The sequence below is a fragment of the Perognathus longimembris genome, chromosome 3 (assembly GCF_023159225.1).
Source record: "Perognathus longimembris pacificus isolate PPM17 chromosome 3, ASM2315922v1, whole genome shotgun sequence".
NCBI lineage: Eukaryota > Metazoa > Chordata > Mammalia > Rodentia > Heteromyidae > Perognathus > Perognathus longimembris.
In genome coordinates this window covers 119422866-119442889 of record NC_063163.1, presented here as the reverse complement: position 1 = coordinate 119442889, position 20024 = coordinate 119422866, and the positions used below count along the sequence as shown (strand labels likewise).

General features: G+C 46.9%; 1 long non-coding RNA gene across 1 annotated transcript in view; it reads left to right on the top strand.

Annotated features, from left to right (window-relative positions):
• The first annotated feature begins 389 nt into the window (after nt 1-389).
• The window catches only part of LOC125349669, a 32826-nt gene continuing 13191 nt past the window's right edge, over nt 390-20024 (top strand). Inside the window, exons 1-2 of the long non-coding RNA XR_007210553.1 lie at nt 390-888; nt 8571-8633. This is a non-coding gene — a long non-coding RNA (uncharacterized LOC125349669). The remainder of the gene's footprint in view (nt 889-8570; nt 8634-20024) is intronic.

The window sequence follows — 20024 nt, the reverse complement described above, 5'->3', positions numbered from 1 at the left end:
TAAGGTTCACTGGAAGTGAGGGCGATACGGTTAATTCTTTCCTATTGTCTTCCAAGTTTGACCTGTTCTGCAGGCCGTATACATTTGTCTGCATTGACCTGAGAATTCCTTACATGGAGGATACATGCGAGGATATCTACTGATCTCCTGGGTTTTCCTTTCACTGTGATCAGAGCACTACAATCTCAGCTCACATCCCAGACTCTACACACTCATTCTCCTTAGGTTCTTCATCAGGTTACTTCTCTGACTAAGTTTCCATTTTCTTATATACTCAGTGGTAACACTGTAGCTACCTTTTCCAGAAGGACAAAGTGAGGAAGAGTATAGGTTCTGGCATCAGTCTGTTAGGGGTTGAACCTCATCTGCTTCCTACCTTATCCTCCTTCCTCTGCAAACGAGGCTCCATTGCATGGTTCACTGTAGGTTAGATTAAATGAAGTCAGGTGAGGGGACCTTACATTGATCCCTGATTCCTAGTGATCACCCCGTTAAGGTAAACTGTGGCTAGAGAAGGGCACTTAGCATATTAATGCCAGGGAGCTCAAATACACATTGGTTTCTTCTGCTGATTCTCATCTTTGAAGCAGTAATCGTGGCAGATGCACCTGGCACGCGTGTTGGCTAGAAGGATTTAATGGCTGATTGCTTTGCCTGCTTTACTGTAGCAGATCTTTTGGAAGGGGCAACTCTTTTTATTTTTTATTTTTTGAAAATAATGAGTTATCTGTATTTAAGCTTATGTTCACAAAATGTGGGTTGGAAACATTTTTAATTGAACACAGCCATTTTGTGTTATGTTGATTTCCTCAGGATATGAATCAGAGAAAAAGAAATGAAGTCTTGTCCCAGGAAGAAAGGAGAAGACTGGCAGAGGATTTTTCACTGGTAAGGCAATTTACACACTTGTCCTTTTCATAATGACTCATGGTCTATGATACATTTCATAGCAATGTCTATGAGTTTCCAAATGTGGAGTCAGAGATGCAGCCAAATAAGGAGAGAGCGGAAAACAGCCCAACAGAGCACCTAGTTACCATTCACAGACTTCTGCCTGAGGAGAGGAGGGAAAATGACTGTTTAGCACTCTACTTTTAGGCAAAGCTTTAAATCCATTAAGAAAGAGAATTAGCTAATCACTTCCAAACGTCTTCAGCAAGCAGAGGCATTCAACTGCATTTTTAAATAACTGGTTTTAAGCCTTCCCCCCAAAAAAAAGTCATCTTTGAAATCGCTTCTCTAAATGTTTTCCTTTTGCAAGGAGTTGAGGCTAACTTTTCCAGTTTTCATTGTTCTCATATTGGCTGACCTAAGCTTCTTAGGAGATGGCACTGTGTGCTTCATAAGAAATTATTAAAGCCTAATTTTTATTTCCCTACTAAAGCAATCCCAACACACACACACACACACACACACACACACACACACACACACACCTTTCATATAATTGATTTGTCCAGACTTCAGGTCGCTTGGGGCTGGTATTCTGAACCAGCTAGTCTAATAATAGAATTTAAGCAACATTTTTCTAGATCCATTTGAGTATGCCTAAGACGAAGTGCCACAGAGAGTACATTATAGGTGTTTAAAACATTGGCTAAGTGGATAAATAAGGTCTGTGATTGGAATAACTTGAAATTCTTTGTGTAAAACCTGAACTGCCTCAAAAATTCCCATCTGAGATTGTCTTATTTTTATCTCTCCCCTCTCCTCTACCCCTCCCCCCAATCTTAGCTTTGGTTATAAAGTCTGTATCAGATTGGAGACCTGAATTTGGCCTCCAACTGTTAGTCCACCTGGACATTTGCCAAGCAGATCTGCTTAAAGACATACACCTTCCAATTCAACCTTATGCTCAGATAATGAAACAACAATGGGAAGAGCACATACCAGTTTTAACATGTGTCCGTTTTGAAAGGATGTCTAAATTTCATTATTATTTTTTTCTAATTGCAAAATGCAATTTTTCCTATTGTTTTCTGACTTTGATCTCAAATTTCCATCGCCTTTTCAGAAGCTTATCTTGCTTTTTTCCCCCCATGTGGTAATCTTTTCATTTTGCTCTGAATCCAAAATACTAATGTCATTTGACAGGGTGCTTTCAAACCTTTATCACCAAGATAGGTGACATGGTGGAGCGTTAGTGCAATGATGAATGGTCACTGTGAAGTTGTGGGTGCATGTGTGAGGAAATCTTGCTGCGTTCAAATTTCCTCATCACAGAAATCAATAACCTTTACTGTTCTCTTCATTGCTTCACTGGAGTTCAAAGTCATCCAGAGGTGGGTGTTAATTGATCAGAAAGACAGGGTCTCTTGCGTTGAGCTCTCTAAAGCCGGAGGCTGTGTTGGACACCTATCAATCCCCGCCCCCTAACCCAGGAGCTGGTGTTGAATGTATTTATCACATGGGATTGGCATCTCTTAGAAAAATCCAAGGAATCCGGGATAAAGTCATGACTTTGTGGAGAACAATGTGGCCTTTCTTAGGCCAATGATCTTCTGCTCTGTCATCTGTGGAGGAGAGGCCTGTCCATCTAGGAGGGATCCGAGAGAGGAAGGGAAAATCCCAGGAAGTCAGGCTTGTGGGACTTTTGTTTTAGACTGGACGAAGTTGGAGTTTTTAAATGGCTATTTACCCATTGGTGGTTTTTGTGTGAATAATCATAATAAAGAGACTCTTGGTGACCTAATTGTGGATTTATATATTTGATAACGAGGTCATTTAAAAAAATTCCCACAACCCCTCAATTTCTCTGTTGTTTTTTTCCCCTCCCTGAATTTCCATTCCATTTTGGTCCTCCTCACTGTTGAAATAGAATTGAACAATCTGAAGATCAGTTGAGAAACACTTGGTCAAAATCTGGATTCATAAATCTTAACAGGAAGAGTCTTGAGCCAAGCAACTCAGATCATTGTGAAATCAGTTAAATTGGATTTCTGTAATATCTGAGCAATCTGCCACTTTCTTCTTAATCCAAGGCAGAATGTCCTGAGAGAGAACATCACAAGGGTTAATGCGAGAGAGAGAGAAGTCACTGGAGTCAGTGTTGGAAGCTGGGAGGCCTAGCAAATTTGTTTGTCAGTGGAAGGAGTCTGTACTTGCTAAGAAAGTTGTAAACTTGCAAAGGAACAATTTTGTTTTGTCAGTGGTTCACAAACTGAAATCATAGGTCACTGAGTATTGCTTTCAATGTTTCTAATTATGTTAAGTCTAGTGTGGGGTAGAGCCCAAGAATTTGCCACCAGTAGCCCTGATGGCACTGATACTATGCTAATGGTATGTGTGTAATAGTACACACACACACACACACACACACTCTAATGGTGTGTATCTGAGAACATAGAGCTACTGGATTTTCCTTGGGATTGCCAAGATGGGCAAAATACATACTCTACTCATGACTGCTCCTCTCTGAAAAGGGATTTACATAAACCATCAATGGCCCATACCACAAGCAGACCTCTGTGAGTCACAGCGCTTGTATAGAACACAATGAACACTGGAAAAGAAAGAATTGGGTTTTGTTTGTTTGTTTTGTTTTGTAAATACCAGAGATTGAACTCCAGGCCTTGCATTAGCTCAGCCTCCAGACCTTTTGGGTTTAGTTAGTTTTTTGTTTTGTTTTAAAGTTTCAAGTTTTTTCTTGGAGTATCTTTGGATCAAGGTCTTCCTATCTCTGCCTCCTAAGTAGCAGGGATTATGGGGGTGAACCACCATGCCTAGCCCAATAAATGGCATGTATCCAGGGGTGCCTTTGCTGCCTGGCCTGGGTTAGGAGAAATGTAGGAGATGGGAATGTTCTTCTAGAAGAGAGGAATGGACTGATGTTTTAGGAAGGACAGGGAGAATGTCTTAAGCGGTTTTTCTGGGTTGGCATGCGGTGATGGTATCCAGGTGGGCATGGAGATGGGCTTCGGGGAGGAGGTGGGATGTTTTCATTCATAGCGACAGGGCTCCTGGAGGCTAATGTCACTGGGAGCCGTGAGCCCCTGTGTACAATCTCCTGTCGACCCTTCAGCTTCCCCACGACGTAGGGAACAATATTTCCTGACATCTCAAAAGCTGTTCAAAAGGAAATAAGGCCCAAGTCTATGCCTCTATAAATATTTATTCAAAAAATAAAATGAGGCCAAACATTATACAAAAAGTATGCCATAAATGTTCCATTATATATATATATATATATATATATATATATATATATATATTTACCTAAATGAACCAATTGACTGAGAATTTTAAATAGGGATCTCACATCTTCTCCAGAGGACTCTTCTTTCCCTGGCACTCATGTCTCTGTCAAACACACGCATTCCACCAACCTGTAAGTTAGCTCAGAATTAGGAGTACTTGTATAGAAAGTTTCTGTTTTCCAGATCCATGTGGGGAAGAGTTCTTAGCCCACTGTTGGATGTGTAATGTGAGCAATTTCCATGAGAAAAAGTCCACAATCCCTTGCTCTTTGGTTCAAGATGGTGGCTCGACCATTTTTGTCAGTGTTATTCAGTTGGCACTTTGTAGGTATTGGCTGCAGTTCTTAAGGCGGTGTACACAAGAGTTTGGGCTGTTTTCATCCACAATAAGTTCATAAACTTAATTCAAGAGATAGAGCATTCCTACATGTTTTAAAAGAGAGAGATAATGGACCCCTTCATCTAAAGGGTCTTTTCCCTGTTGATACGTAAAAACTATTTTCTGGAGTACAGAAACTGTATTTTAGTGTTTTGCTTGAAAAAAAAGTAATAAAACATAATGTGGGAAGGTGGCGCATAGAAGTTTTGCAGCAGCAATAGTCTTCATATGTACTGCTATGGCTTATACACTACAGACACTCATTTCTCACAGATCTGGACCCTGGGAGTCAAGATTGGACTCACATGTGTATGTGCTAGGGCTTTCTTCTGGTCACACCAAATTCTCCTCACATGCATTTGTGCTAGACAGAGGGTGACAGAAATCCCTGGTCCCTTCCCTCCACTTTTTTTTTGTGCTAGTCCTGGGGCTTGACCTCTGGGCCTGAGCACTGTCCCTGAGCTTCTTTTGCTCAAGGATAGCACTCTACCACTTGAGCCACAGCAGATTTACTGAGTAGTTTATTGGAGATGAGAGTTTCATGGACTTTCCTGCCCCAGCTGGCTTCAGACCATGATCCTCAGATATCAGCTTCCTGAGTAGCTGGGATTCTAGGCGTGAGCCTCTGGCACCCAGCTCCTGAGTTGCCTTTTTTTTTTTTTTTTTAAAAGGATATAATTCCATCCACGGTCACTCACTCAACTGTCATGACCTAATATTTTTCCAGAGTCCACTTCTTTTTTTTTTTTTTTTTTTTTGGCCAGTCCTGGGCCTTGGACTCAGGGCCTGAGCACTGTCCCTGGCTTCTTCCCGCTCAAGGCTAGCACTCTGCCACTTGAGCCACAGCGCCGCTTCTGGCCGTTTTCTGTATATGTGGTGCTGGGGAATCGAACCTAGGGCCTCGTGTATCCGAGGCAGGCACTCTTGCCACTAGGCTATATCCCCAGCCCCAGAGTCCACTTCTTAATAGCAGTATGTTGGAATCGAGCTGCCAGCCTGAGTCTCAGAGGGACACATTCAGTAGGTACATTTTAACAACAAAACCAATAACATAGATAGACGTTTTTAAAAATACTTACTGGTATTCTTTTGCCCTGACCATCAACTTAGTGTAAAGCAAAACAGAACTCACCATCATACTGAACTTCAGGGTGGTGGGACAGAAGGAATGATGGTATCTATATGAAATATTTATTACTATACATTCATGGCCATAAGTCCCATTCAACTTGCCGATTATAATAGGCAAGCCCCTTAGGGAAAGATCCAATAACATTAGGGGACAGTTTCTCCACTAGGTTTACTTATTTTTGAGGGGGACTGTAAATCGGAAAAATTACTAAAGCCAACATCCCTCTATTGAGAGCCCAGATTTAGCAGCAGAACAATGTGAGAGCCAGGTAGGCAAGAGACATTTCACGTTCAGGCCACAATAATAAGCATCTCATACACACATTTTATGTAATTCTATGTTAGTCTTGGGTTCTAAGTCTGAATTATCCTGGTTGTATAGAGAGGAAATTGAGTTGGGTAGAGGCGCTTAAATGCTGCAGTAAGAAAGCTCGGTGCAAATGGTTAAGTAAATTAAAAGACTGCCCCAACTACTAGCGGTGCATAAAAGAGCAAAATCCTCACCCAGGTCAATGTGCTTCCTAAGCCCGCAGTCTTCTTTGCGCTCTACTAAGCTATTGAATTGCTCATCTAAATCCAAGCTGGACTCCAATGCACACGACTGGCTTGCTCAGAATCGAGGAGTCCCGTTGATTTTACTGTTGGCTATGGGATTTGGGGCAGGCTTTCGCACATATGGGTGCTACTCTTTGGTACTGATAAAAGTTGAGGAGTGAAGAAAAATCATCACAGAAGCCCTTAGAGTTTCTTTGGTACCTGGTTGTTTTACATTCAAGAGAAAAGGAAAGGGGTGTATGTGCGCAAATTCAACTGTTTGGGATTTTTTTCTTTTCTTTTTTTTTTAAACCATTGCTACATCTATATAGTAGCAGCAACAATTCCTTTATTTCATCAAATATGTAGCCGATTTACAATTTAAAAAATGTACTCTAAAGGTGACGTCCAGAGGGGTTAGTTTAACGTAAGTCACATAACGAGTCCATTTCTTTTTGAACAGGGTCACCCTACCTTCCTTTTCTCCCAGATTTTCCCCTACCGACCCCCCGAATTTGCACATTTTGTTAACTGTGACAGTAAGCCTTTTTCCCCCAAAAATATTATTTACTCTATTGTTATTATAAAGGTGATGTACAGAGGGATTACCATTGCATGGGTCAGGTGATGAGTCCATTTCCTTTTGCACAGTGTCTTCCTCCTTCCCACCCCCACCCCCGCTCCTTTCCAGCCCGTCTCTCCCATCTCCACCCCCGAGTTCACATTCACCACAGAGGCCAGGGCGCTCGGCTGCTGCCCTGTTCACCCTTTACCCTTGTGCCCTGTGCCCTTCCCCTCCCTCCTGAAGATACACGTCCAAGTACACCACACAGAAGGGAAAGAAGACAGTCATCAGAACATAAAAATCAACCACAAAGGCACCATGCCTACACATCTCTTTAGATTTATATAAAATTATATATATATATATGAATTCTAAGATATGGAAGTGAGGTCTCTTGTTTTGTCTTTTCTATGCAGCACAAGGATACTAGAGCATATTTTTATTATTTTTCCCAAGGGGAAAACCAAGTTGTAACTTGGTTCTGATAGCTTTTTGGAGAAATGAAAGCCTACCACACCCCATTCATTCATGATAATCCGCCACTGAACACGAAAATAGCTTCATTTATGGATAGAGAACAAGGGGGTTGGCAGAATAATGTACAGGCACACTGTTTTACACCTGAGTTTATTCTAGAACAACAGCAACAATAACAAAAAAAATCAATGTAAGCATTTTGAAAAGTTAATGGAGACAGGACAAATCATTTCTTAACCTTTTTCAGTTTTTTTTGGTTTATATTTTTTATTATGTTTTCATTTTCCTTAAGGTATGAAAGAGTACACTTCTCCTTCAGTCTGTAGGAAACTGATGTTGGAGCCTCAAGAGGCGTTTTCCTTTCCACAGCCTAAAGCAGGGGTGGGCGAGCCCCCCCCCGTCCGTCCCCCCTTGTTTCTGAAAGGGGGAAGAGAATGGCCGGGGTTTCCATTATGCGATTGGTGGGAAAGTAATGGCATGCAAATGTCTGAAGCACGGACTGCTTTTCAACAGTGCCAACCACATGTCCCCCGTGTGCACAAAGGCTAGTGGAGAAGGCCGGGAGTGCAGGGCAGGGTGAGCTCCGCGCTTCACGGCTGGACGTTCAGCTACAGATAGCATTGACTGAGGAGCTGCGATCTGCCCTTCTCCGCCCTTCCCCAAAGTCTTCCGAAGCCCTGCTTAGTCTCCGTCATGGATGGCTGAGCTGTTCCTCAGCCCCAGGGACAGCCGTGGGGACCGGGCCGGCCAGTCTCCCCACCTCCCACCCAGCGCTGGGGTACAGAAAGGGTGCCGCACTTGGTACTTCAGGCTGCCAGTGAATGTGGACTTTCATGTGGCCGGGCGGCCAGCTCGGCCGCTCCCCTGGGCTTCTGGTACAAGAGCTGAAGCCTCTTGAGGACACGAACATCCAAGAGGGCAGAGCCTCGGTCTGGCTCTCTTCAACTTTAGACAACTTTCTCTGACCCCCCAGTCTGTGATTCATCCCCCAGCGTCCCTCCCCCAAACAAAGCCATCAACCCCCAGCCCCTCTGCTCCCCACGCCCGCAACAACACATCCCTGGCCATTTTCTTTCGTGCTCCAGCCGTGTTCTGAGATGACAGGGAGTACTAAGCTTGATGAGGGTTCTTTAGACAGAGGCACTTCGTTCTCAGTACCCTTTGGAAGGGGGACGTTGAGTCCCACGCACAGCTCCGTGGTCTTCCATGGACTTCCTCCCTCCCTCTCTTTTGTTTGCTTTTCCTTCTGTGTGTTCTTAAGTCCTCCTGAATCTTTTTTTCCCAACAGGCTCATGTTTGGAGAAGATGAAGAAGAGCCGAGCGAGGTGACTTCCGGATGTCTGCTCCTCTGGTGAGTAGCATCCCATTCCTGCTGGTTCCGCGAGGGTCCCGGGAGCAGGGCTTCCTCCGTGCGCGTTGAAGGTCTGTCCTGTGGGACCTTAGCGATGCTGGCACTCTGTTCCAGTGAACTAGGGAAGAAGTTTGATGACACTTGCATGCGTCTTGTAAAAAATCCATCTTTGGGGGCGATTTTACAGAGTGTCTTTTCCCCTTGAATCATCTTTTAAAGAGCTGCATTTCCAGCTTTCTGCCGCACATTCTAGCAGCTGGGTCTCATTTGCTTTTGCAAGGGCCTTTGAAGAAAATTGCTATTTTGGAAACTGCTTAACATATGGGACAATTGTTTTAAAGCACTTTACAGTTTACCTAGTGCTTTCCCATTATGTTATCCAGTCATTAGTCAGAGATACCAAGATGATTTATTAGTTTCATCTTCCAGAAAGGGGAAATAGAGATACTTGAAGACTATAATAATATTCCCACAGAAATAGGAACAACAGCTTGGCAAGGCCATGTGTCTCATTCCCGAGTTAATCAACAGATTAAAGTATGTTCCTTGCGAGGTCTGCTCTAGCAAACAGTTGCATAGATATTGGGATACTCGTCCCTGTTGGACAGGGATACCGTTGAATTGTTTTTATTAAAAGTGGTATGTTGGGTGGCTAAAAGTCCTGGATTAGAGTCCAGCTGCCTAGGTCAAAATCCAAACCCTTCTCATCTTTGAGCTGCTCTGTGGATTACTTTCCATCTTTTTCTTATCTGCAAAATGGGGACAGTAGTGCTTGCTTCATGGAATTATAACTCAGAGGCTTGACTGACCCAATCCAGGTAAAGTTCTAGAATGGCAGCTCCCAGCTCCCAGTGGGCCTTCAGTGTGGATTAGCTGCTCAAAAGGTAACCAACTGGTCTTTCATTTAAGTTTGTTTAGTAAGATTATATGCGTCAAGACCAACTGGGGGCAGCTTGTGATCTTCTGAGGTAATTGGCAGGCTAGATGGAAGTGATACTGGTGGTTCCTCTGCCATTGAGAGCTGTGACCATTGTAACTTCTCAGTCATTCCACTCTTTCAAATACAGAGCGGCAATGTCATTCGTCCAGAATTCTGTGTAACGCAGACAAAGGCCCCATTCACTCGGGCCCCTGGTCCTCCAAGCCCGCACTTGGGGCATAGCAGCACACACAAAGGCAAAAGATGACATGGGCTTTCTTAAAGTTCAAGGTGAAAGTAAGAAAGAGAAGCAGCGGTAGGGACCTGAAGGGTTGTCAAAGGCGACTTACTGGGGATCGGATCCCAAGCCTCCCATTGATATGCAGGGAAGTGAGAGTCCTGAGAAGCAAAACGCTCTGCCCAAGTTTCCCAGAAATGCTCCTGCATTCCCTGTGCCCTGCTAGGTGTGGAAACACATGTGCCAATGACAGGGGCTCTCATTGGTGCAAGACAGAACCTGCAGAGTGACTAGCATGCTCTCTATTTTCTTGGGACATTCCCATGGTGCTACGTATGAGGAATCTGGAAAATCCAAGGGAAGGGGAGGGGAGGAAAGAGGAAAGAGAAGAGGAAAGGAAAGGGAAGGAAGAAAATAAACAAATACTTAAAGGAAAACAAGACAGTCTTGGGAAGAAGGCATAATTGTCTGTTTAGCATAGAATGATTTTAAGTACACAGCAAATAACAATAACATATTTCTAGGCTTTGACTTGAAGGTACAGTGGTCTGTTTCAGAGATAAGCGAAACTTATCAACCATCCCACTTCAATTCTTCAGTGGGATCAAGTTTCAAGTGGGATGAAGTTTCCAAAAATTGTGTCACTCAGAGATTGCAGTGGGGTACAACTTGGAAAGGAGCAAGCATGCCTTTGTCGGAGAATTCAGAAGTTTCTTTACTGACTTATCTGTCTTTTGCTAATCAGAATTGAAGCCAGTGTATTCCCTATAAATGCGGAACTAAAGCCTCTCGTACATATGTGGGCAAAGATCAAAACATAAGTAGAGGTGTGGGTGTTAATAGAAGTATGTTCATATGTTATCTTAATAGAAGTAATCTTTATTTTAAAAAAGCAAATAGGCCTTTAAACCTATAATGGCTTACTCTGTACTTAGCTTTTTAAAAAATGGAACCTATGATGTCCAAGAAAATGTTGCAGGCCTTCCGAATAAGTTCCTTACTCAGGCCTGGGCACAGAGTATATGCTTAGTAAAGCCTTAACTTATGGAATGTTCTTTGTATGAGTAATAATGCAGTGTAACATAATGAGACCAAAGGGAATGGCACATGGCCTCCCGGGCCACATTCAACTTTCCCCCAGGAATGAACTACTTTACCTCTCCGGCAGAAGCAAAGAACTCATTCACAACCAGAGCGGAGGGCGGTTGGATTTATTGTTGTTTATATTTCTCTGGACAGAGGAGTTATTATGTTGGCTTCAAAGGCCTTTTCTTCTACCTTCTATCTTGGCCGGCCATGGCAGGAAGAAGCTTTGCTCCTATTCCTACTTTGTATGAGTGGAGACCCAGAGCAGGGAGCCGTTTGCCGGTGGCAATGGAGCCAAACCTTCTCGTGTGTTTGTTAATCCTAATTTAATTGAGGAGATACTCTCCCCCGCCTCTCTGCTCACAGCTTTCTCAATCCATAGTCCTCTGCTCAATCCACTCCGCTTCCTTCCGTTCCTTCCAAATGCTGTGTTCTTTCCTTTCAGCCAACACACCTGTATCTTTTTTTAAAAAAGACTTATTGTCAAAGTAATGTACAGAGGGGTTGCAGTGGCATACATAGGGCAGTGAGTACAGTTTTTATCAACCTTGTTACCTCCTCCTTTGTTTTTTCTCCCCCCTCTCCCCTCCCCGGTTCTTTCTCCACCTTACCCTGAGATGTAGAGTTGGTCTACAGCATATTGTCTTGTAAATATTGCTGTTGCATTGGTTCGCCTTTTACCCTTTGTCTCTCCAGTTTGGTGTTCCCCTCCCCTAGTTCCAATAAATGTACATACAATGCCCAGTGTACCAAAGTCAGTTACGCTGACATCAGGGGTAAAAACCATGGGGAAGAAAGACAAAAGAAAAAGGCATCATTTCAAATGGCACATTGAAAATAACCACCAAGACCAACCACTCAGTTCCAAGCTTTGTCGTTCATTTTGCTTATGTTCATTTCATTGCTATTGAGCTACTGTGCTCCTCTGCTAGGACGATCCATCTTGATTCCAGGGTGTTAGGCATCTTCTAGATGTCCTCAAGTGCGGTATAACTGTGAGGCCAGGCCTCCGTTTCTCCCTAGGCCAGCCCATTGCCTTGAATCCAGCCATCTGCGGCTCCAGGCGTGGACTGCTTTCTCTCAGGCCTCAGTAACCTAAGTCAAGCCTCTGCTTTATGGTGAATTTAGCTGGTGATGAGAACAAGCCGAAATCTGCAAGGAGAGACATAAGCTAGAGCAAAGCGGAGGTCACAGCTGGAACAGAGGCTCCCGGAAGACAGATCGCCCGCGGCTCTCAGGGCACCGTTCGCCCGGCCGTGATGATGCAGACCGAGCGAAGAAAAATGAGTCCTGTGAGGGGCGTGTGAGGGCAGAGAGGTTCTCCAGAACTCAGCCCCGCAGAGAGGAAATATGCTTGATGTTTACTCCGGCCCCTTCCTTTTAATTCTTGATTACCCTTGGCTCTGCTGGTGCCGGAATTTATGCACCCGCGGCAGGTGAATCTTATATAAGAATGGAATCTCGGGTGTGATAAATTTGGTCCTGGGAGAACTCAGCTGCATTGCTGCAGATGGCGGGGTCAGGACGACAGCCTTTGAAAGCGACGACCTGCCGGGCTGAGCACTGTCTGCGAAAGGGCTATTCAGTTCAGAGCTGTCTGCGCCAATTTCTTGAGCCTCAAGGTCATGACCAAGGAGCACAGCCCAACTGGAGAGTTGACATTCATGCTAGCAACCTTCTTTCCTTCTCCCTCAGACACGGCCACTGACTCTCTCAAAGGTCCTGAAAGAGTCAGGTTGTAGCCCGTGTTCTTTGTGAATTTCACCTTTATAATTTGGGGTCTCTCTCTATTATGAAGGGTCCTGTTAAGGGTCAATGCTATGTTTGTAAAGCACTCTACAATACTCCATCAGCTGGGCTGGGTTGGCCAAAGAGACGTTTCTATTCACCTATGCCAGAAAAGTCCTCTTTATGGCCTGGGGTTCAAGTACCTGGTCACAGGTTCATAGCTCAGCTTTAATGTTGAGAGATTTGGAAATTCCTTTGAAGTTCACACACACACACACACACACACACACACACACACACAGAGTTTCAGAGAGAGAGAGAGAGTCTGTAGCTTCCATTAAATTGTTATAAGAACCTAGGGAGTCAACTGATAGTCAAAATTGCTATGGCAGACACAGAAAACATTCGGAAGTCTCCTTTGTTTTCTTACCACTAGGTTCTTGCCTTTGAATTTCACATTGAGTCTCATTGGAGCTCTTCAACCTCGGCAAAGCCTTGGAATCAGATAGAACGATGGTCCTGGCTTGGTGTCGCTCTGCCCTTGCTGACAGTGTGAACTTGGACCGTGCACTTTTCTCTCTCCCTTCCACTCTTACCTAGAAAGTGGATAACATGGGTAGCAGACCACTGGCTCTACGTGCTCTTGTGGGAACTTAAGGGCAATCCGTGAATCTTGTGACGTGCCTGGCATCTGGGAAGCATTCAGTCCACAATGGCAGTCATGTGGAAGGAGTCACAGGCACGCATGCCTTGGGAGTGCATGGGTAGATGTCCAACGCCATGCGTCTTCTTCCTTTCTCCATCTTTAGTCCTCCCTGCCTTCATCTTTTCCTTCAGTCACTGGCTGCTACTTCATATTCTTCATAAAGAGCACTAACAACCACTCCTAGGAGAGTCCATAATCCTGTTCTTTAACCCACCTCCTACGGGTGAGAGCGTGATGGTTACTGTCACAGACTTCCCATTTTAGGGCTTATGCTGTCTATTCCAAACAGAGAAAACTGTGTTCTAATCTGCAAAGTTCACAATGTATGCCTTATATTCATTTATTTTTTTTTAAATTTTGGGTGGAGGTATTTTTCTTATCTTACTGCATTTGCAAAAACCTGTTTCATTTCTTCACTTTTCACAGTAGGGGTACTTGCTGAGTGGACAAAAAGGAAATATTTAATGAGGCCTGCAGACACAAGGACACTGCTTATCCTCCTAGCCATTCTCTTATCCATTCTGATTCAATTCCCGGTCGGTTTTTCTAAAAAGAAACACTACACACATGACTCACCTTGGAAACTATGAGAAGGAGAACTTTATATGAAAGCACCCATCATCCCCCATGAATGTGCTTCTTGTCTAAGTGGAGTTGGAGACGGCACATAATCTGACTCTCCTTTTTGAATCAGTATTTCCGTAGCAATTGTGAAATCATCCTGAAATGGAATCCTGTGTTTTTAGGTTAGATGGGACAATTCAGTGAGGTTTGAATAGTAATAATAATAAAAAAGAAGCGGGACCTCATTAAGAATGAACATGTAGGGCTTGGTGTGGTGGCACGCACCTGCAAACCCTCCCATCCACTTGGGAGGCAGAGATAGGAGGATTATGGTTCACTGCCAGACTGGACAAAAGTAAGTGAGGTTCTGCCTCAAAAACACAAACAACAACAACAACAACAACAAAAATAAACTAAGAAGCAAAAGGACTGAGAGCTTGCCCAGCAAGTGCAGGGCCCTATGTTCAATCCCTAGTACCAAAAGAAAACATAATTTTAACCTTTAAATTTTTTATTTTAATCTTTAAAAATTCATGAAAACTAAATGTGATATGTTAGTAGCAAGTGGGAACAGACTTTATTGTAGATTTACCGACAAATGCTACCTGTTCACTGGATCAGGGAATAATACTCGGGTGGGAGGGGGATCCTTCTCTGTAGCATTTCTATCTCCTAATCTTGTGAGGAATGCTTGTTGGATGAATGGACTCAAATTTGTACTAGGTTCAAGTAATGTATGGCTTCTATTGAACTAATATTATGCTGATAAGAGAGGTGAATAGTGACCCATGGAACGTGTTTGGGAACATCATTTGGAGGGTTCAATGGCTGAGAAAGCACGGATCCTAAGCTGCTTCTGCGTCTGTTTCCTAGGACAGAAGGGCTGCTTTAGAGAATGCAGTGAGAGCGTGCAGGGGTGTGTCACTTGCTGTTTAGTTGGCTGGTGGTTGTGTTATGGAATTACACCCACTGGTGTGGAACCCTTCCCTACATTCCCATAACACTCCTATGGGTGTGCGTTCTTCCTAAGCGAGCAACGTCAGAGCAGCGCTGGCCAGCCTGGCACAGGACGGGTGGCTCCAGGACGTCTCTGGAGCCTCTTTCCCTTGGGGGGTGCTCGGCTCCAAGACACAGCGGTGTGGTGTGTTGGGAAAAGCTGTCTGCGGCGAGCAGCTTGTTCATGTGCCATTAGTGGACTTTCCGCACTGGCATCGAGTGCCGGACAGAGACCGTGTGGAAGTGTGGAAGGATGCCCACAAGAGCAAAGAGAATGAGACCGAAGTGACCCACCCCCAAGGAAGCTCCTCCCTCCCTCCTCCTTCTAACATTCCTTCCTCCCTCCCTCTCTCCCTCCATCCCTTCCTCCTTTCCTCCCTCCCTCCCTCCTCCTTCTAGCATTCCTTCCTCCCTCCCTCTCTCCCTCCATCCCTTCCTCCTTTCCTCCCTCCCTCCCTCCTCCTTCTAGCATTCCTTCCTCCATCCCTTCCTCCTTTCCTCCCTCCCTCCCTCCCCACTCCTCTTCTCATTCCTTCTATCGTGCCCTCCCTCCCTCCCTCCCTCCCCACTGCCCTGTATCGCCCTTGGTTCTTGGATGGCATGATTCAAGTGTGTTCTCCCGAGGGCTGCTAACGCCGCTCTCTAGTTCCCACTGTGTAACACACGCATTGCACCAACCCCACACAATGTTGCTCTTTCTCACCTCGTATTTCTATTGGGAAGTGTGGGGGGGGCAGGGGAGGGGGGGCCCACGTCTGAGAAGCAAGACAGAAGCACAAGGTCACAAACACTCAGGAAAAGCACCGACAAAGGGGCCCAGAGACGAGTTACAATACCGACTCGGGGCAAACTCGAGTCCAACTTCTAGGAGCATGAAGATGAGTGAGAAGGAAGCCGAGGGGCTGCGGCATCCGGCCCCGGGCGGCCCTGGGGTGGGACGCTCACTGCTGCCGATCGCGTGGGATGGACGCCCACGGCGCGCCACGCGCTCTGGGCCAGGGGAGGTGAGCCGCCTCCCAGCAGGGCTCAGGCCGGCCTGCCTCCGAGCGCTGGGCCCGGGGCCGCCGGCTGCCGGCTGAGGAGACTTCCGTCCTTGCTTCCTGTGCCATACGGACCTGCGCACAGCGCCCCTCGTGCGTGTGCATGGCCACGCGTGGGCTGAAAGGACTCCCCCACTCCCTTTCTCCAGGGTTCCATGGGGGGGGGGTGGGCAGCGTCTGGGAGTGCGCCTGCGCAGTGTCCGGCAGTGCGCCTGCGCAGAGAGTGTGCCTGTGCAGTGTCCGACATTGTGCCTGCGCAGAGTGAGCCTGCGCAATGTCCAAGAGTGCGACTGCGCTGACTGCACCTGTGCAGCATCCGAGTGCGCCTGCGCAGAGTGCGTGCCTGTACAGCGTCCGACAGTGCGCCTGCGCAGAGAGTGCACCTGTGCAGTGTCCGACAGTGCACCTGAGCAGAGTGAGCCTGCACAGTGTCCAAAAGTGCACCTGCGCAATGTCTGAGAGTGCACCTAGAGTGAGCCTGCGCAGTGTCCAAGAGTTCACCTGCGCAGAGAGTGCGCCTGCGCAGTGTCCGGCAGTGCGCCTGCGCAGAGTGTGAGCCTGCGCAGCGTCCGGCAGTGCGCCTGTGCAGAGTGAGCCTGCGCAGTGTCCAAGAGTGCGCCTGCGCAGAGAGTGTGCCTAGAGTGAGCCTGCGCAGTGTCCAAGAGTTCACCTGCGCAGAGAGTGCGCGTGCGCAGTGTCCGGCAGTGCGCCTGCGCAGAGTGTGAGCCTGTGCAGCGTCCGACAGTGCGCCTGTGCAGAGTGAGCCTGCGCAGTGTCCAAGAGTTCGCCTGCGCAGAGAGTGCGCCTGCGCAGCGTCCGGCAGTGCGCCTGCACAGAGTGCGCCTGGGCAGCAGCCGCCGAGAGTGCGCCTGCGCAGGGGAGCAGGCCGCAGGGTGACAGCAGTCTACCCGAGTGTGCTGGGGTCGTGCTTCGTGTCCGATCCGAGGGCCACGCGTGGCAAGTGGAGCACACTCGACTCCCTTGTAAGCGGGGATTGCGCGTGAGCTTGAGCTTCCTCAGCGGCGCAGCGTCTCGTGTCTCAGACGCCTCCCCTCTGCAGACTCTCCTCTCGGCGGCCTCCCCGGCCCAGCTCGCACCCCGATGCGGACGATGGCCTGGAGCGTGAGCGCGGGGCGGTGCGGGCTGGGGGACCGCGGCTCACCGCGCTCGGGCCCCTCGGCGCCGGCGGTGGGCGCCAAGGTCAGCGAGGTCAGCCCGGCTGCGGGCGCGCACGCGCGGGAGTCACCAGCGGCGGGGACTTGATCCGGGTTGATGCGTGTCCACAGCGCTTCGCCTTACAGAGGTGGCTGTAAGCGATGTCAGCATGTGCCGCGACCGGAAACCATCGACCTGAAGAGGGACGAACGCGCCCAGCCCGTCGGCAAGATGCTTGCTGCCGAAATCCTTTGGTGTCCCCCCCCCCCCCCCCATCCAGGGGCACTTTATACGTCTGTCCCCGCTGGCACTCCCTCTCTGCCCGTTGGCCCTCGCCTGCATTCCCGACTTGGTCCATCAGAGTGGGAGGGAGTGCACGCCAACACCTTTTCTTACTCACCCAGCACTAGCCGGCGCACACCGGGCATTCGAACCCATACGCGTTGGATGAATTGCAGGCTAGCATGAATACCCAAGGCAAGTGCGTTGTCTTAGCTGTATGCTAGGCTGCATTAAAACACTCGGGTTCCACCCCCCCCCCCCCCAAGGATCATTCATTCATAATGCTCCTGTCCTCTTTCAGTCAATATTCATCGAGAGCCGATAAAGGACCAGGCACTGGCGTAGGTGCTGTATGGGTGACACAGGGTCCCTTCTCCCCCGGGGGGGCAGCATGTACCGGCCTGGTTCCAGGTCTGTCAGCCATGTGTGGTGAATCACACCCACCGCGCTGCAAACCTTCAAGCGGCTCTTTGTCCTGAGAGCCATTTTCCTCATCCTCCAAGCTCCTAGAGAAGCAAACAAACATGCACATAAAGCACAGAATAATGTAGTTTAGTCCCAGCCAAAGGAAAGAGTTGTAAACCTAGGGTAGAAATGGATAACCATTCTTGCATGGGTGAAACATGGTTTTTATTTCTCGTATGAAATTTCCCTGATTCTCTCAGACAAAATAGATTTAATGATGTCCCCCCCTCCCCCGCATTTCTGTACACCCAACACTGCCAGGGCTCTGGCACTTACCAGTGAGCAAGAACTACGTGAGAAGTGGAAGAGAGAAAGCAGGCCCAGGGTCTGCCTCGATGGGAGGAAGGGAAGGGCAGAGGCGGGGGAGAGGCCTGAGCATCAAGAAAGAGCTGGAATCCCAGTGCTCCTGGTCGGCCTCCAACCTCTAGGCCCAAGGAGCCCAAAGATCTTAGCTGCACTTTCAGGAATTTGCCTTTCTCTCTGTAGAAACATTTGCAAGAAAAGTGTTTGATATGAACGCGGCGACTGAGCACGGATGTTTGTGTCTGTGTCGCTGCTGTCACAGAATGCCACACGGTGGACAGTTTATAAGGAACCGAGGTTTATTTCTCGCTGTTCTGGAGCCTGGGAGGTTCAAGGTCAAGGTGCCCGCAGGTCTGGTGGTGAGGGGAGGGCTGGAGCCCAGCACCCTCACATGGCCGAAAGCTGCAGGGCAAGAGGTAGGCCGAGCTTCGGGGAGGGCCTGGATCCCATTCCGGAGCCCGACTTCCAGTTCCATCTCTCCCATCTAGCGTCTATCAAAGCTTTCCATTAAAAATGAAGTCTGCTTCTGCTTTCCCAATGGCTAGAAGCACCTGACGCTGGCTCCTTCGTGGGCCTGTGTGTGGCTGTGTGTGCCACGCTGCGCCTCCCAAGCCCAGGAGTTCATTAGTGCCAAACCGTCGACCTTTTCGTCCCCAGGAGTCCCAGCCTTCTCCGGTAGGACAGTTCCAGGGTGTCTCCAAGACAATCTTTTTTTTTAATATATTTTTTTTATTATTAATTGAACATAAATTTTTTTACAAGGTGTTGTGCAAAGAGGGTGCAGTTACATAGTAGGGCAGTGTGTACATTTCTTGTGATATCTTACAACCTGTTTTTCCATCCCTTGTCTAGGTCAGGTAGACCCATATGCAATATACAATGTATCAAGCACATATACAGTGTTCACAGACTTGGTCTCTACTGTCTCTCCCTCTCCCTTTGTTAACAGTCATATATCAGGGAGATCATGCCCCTTTGTTTTCTGTGTTCTAGGCTTGTCTCACTCAACATTATTTGTTCGAGTTCTGACCACTTCCCTGTGAATAACAATATTTCACCATTCCTAATCGCTATGTAGTAGTCCATTGTGTATAAGTACCATATTTTTTGGATCCATTCGTCTGTGGAGGGGCATCTGGGTTGTTTCCATATTTTGGCTATTGTGAATTGTGCCACGATAAACATGGAAGTACAAATGTCTTTTTGATATTCCAAGACAATCTTGAGACACCTGTGCTTGACAAAATTCTCATGTTTGTGGTTTGGTTTTAATTACTGAAGAGAATATAGGACCCAGAAGAACAACCTAGAATTCAGGAAGCTGGAGACTTCCAAAAGCAAGGCTCTCTGGGGGCAATTCTAAGTCACCGTTGTCTCTTACCAGGCTCACAAGGAAGGCTAAACAGGGCTCAAAGGACAGGCACCTGCTACCCCATTATAAAAGGAAGACATTCCTTCTCTATCAATCTGGTGCTCCCAGTGCCTCTGGCAGAAAGCTAGGCACGCTCCATGAAGCATTTCCTGTTCTCAACAGCCCGTGAGTCGGTCTTCAGGAACATTCCAACTTTATAGGCAAGAAAATCAGACCTCTGAGTGACTAAGAAAGCCACCCCAAACCATGCACTTCATCAATTGGGCGGAGAAGACAAACCAGATTTGTTGGTTCCAAAATACTTCAGTAGAAATCTCTTTTAGAGAGCATCCTTATTAAGACTTAGAGCCTTTTATTCACGACTCCAAGAAGTTCTAATACGTATAGGAAATAGAACCAGATAACTGGAAGGGATTGGTGCTGTCGGGCTAGATGGGGGTGGGGGGAGAAAGATGGAAGGGGGGATGGATGCATTGTACTCATGAATTGCTATGTGGAATCGAAGCCTCTTTGTAGAACTACTGAAAGATAAAAATT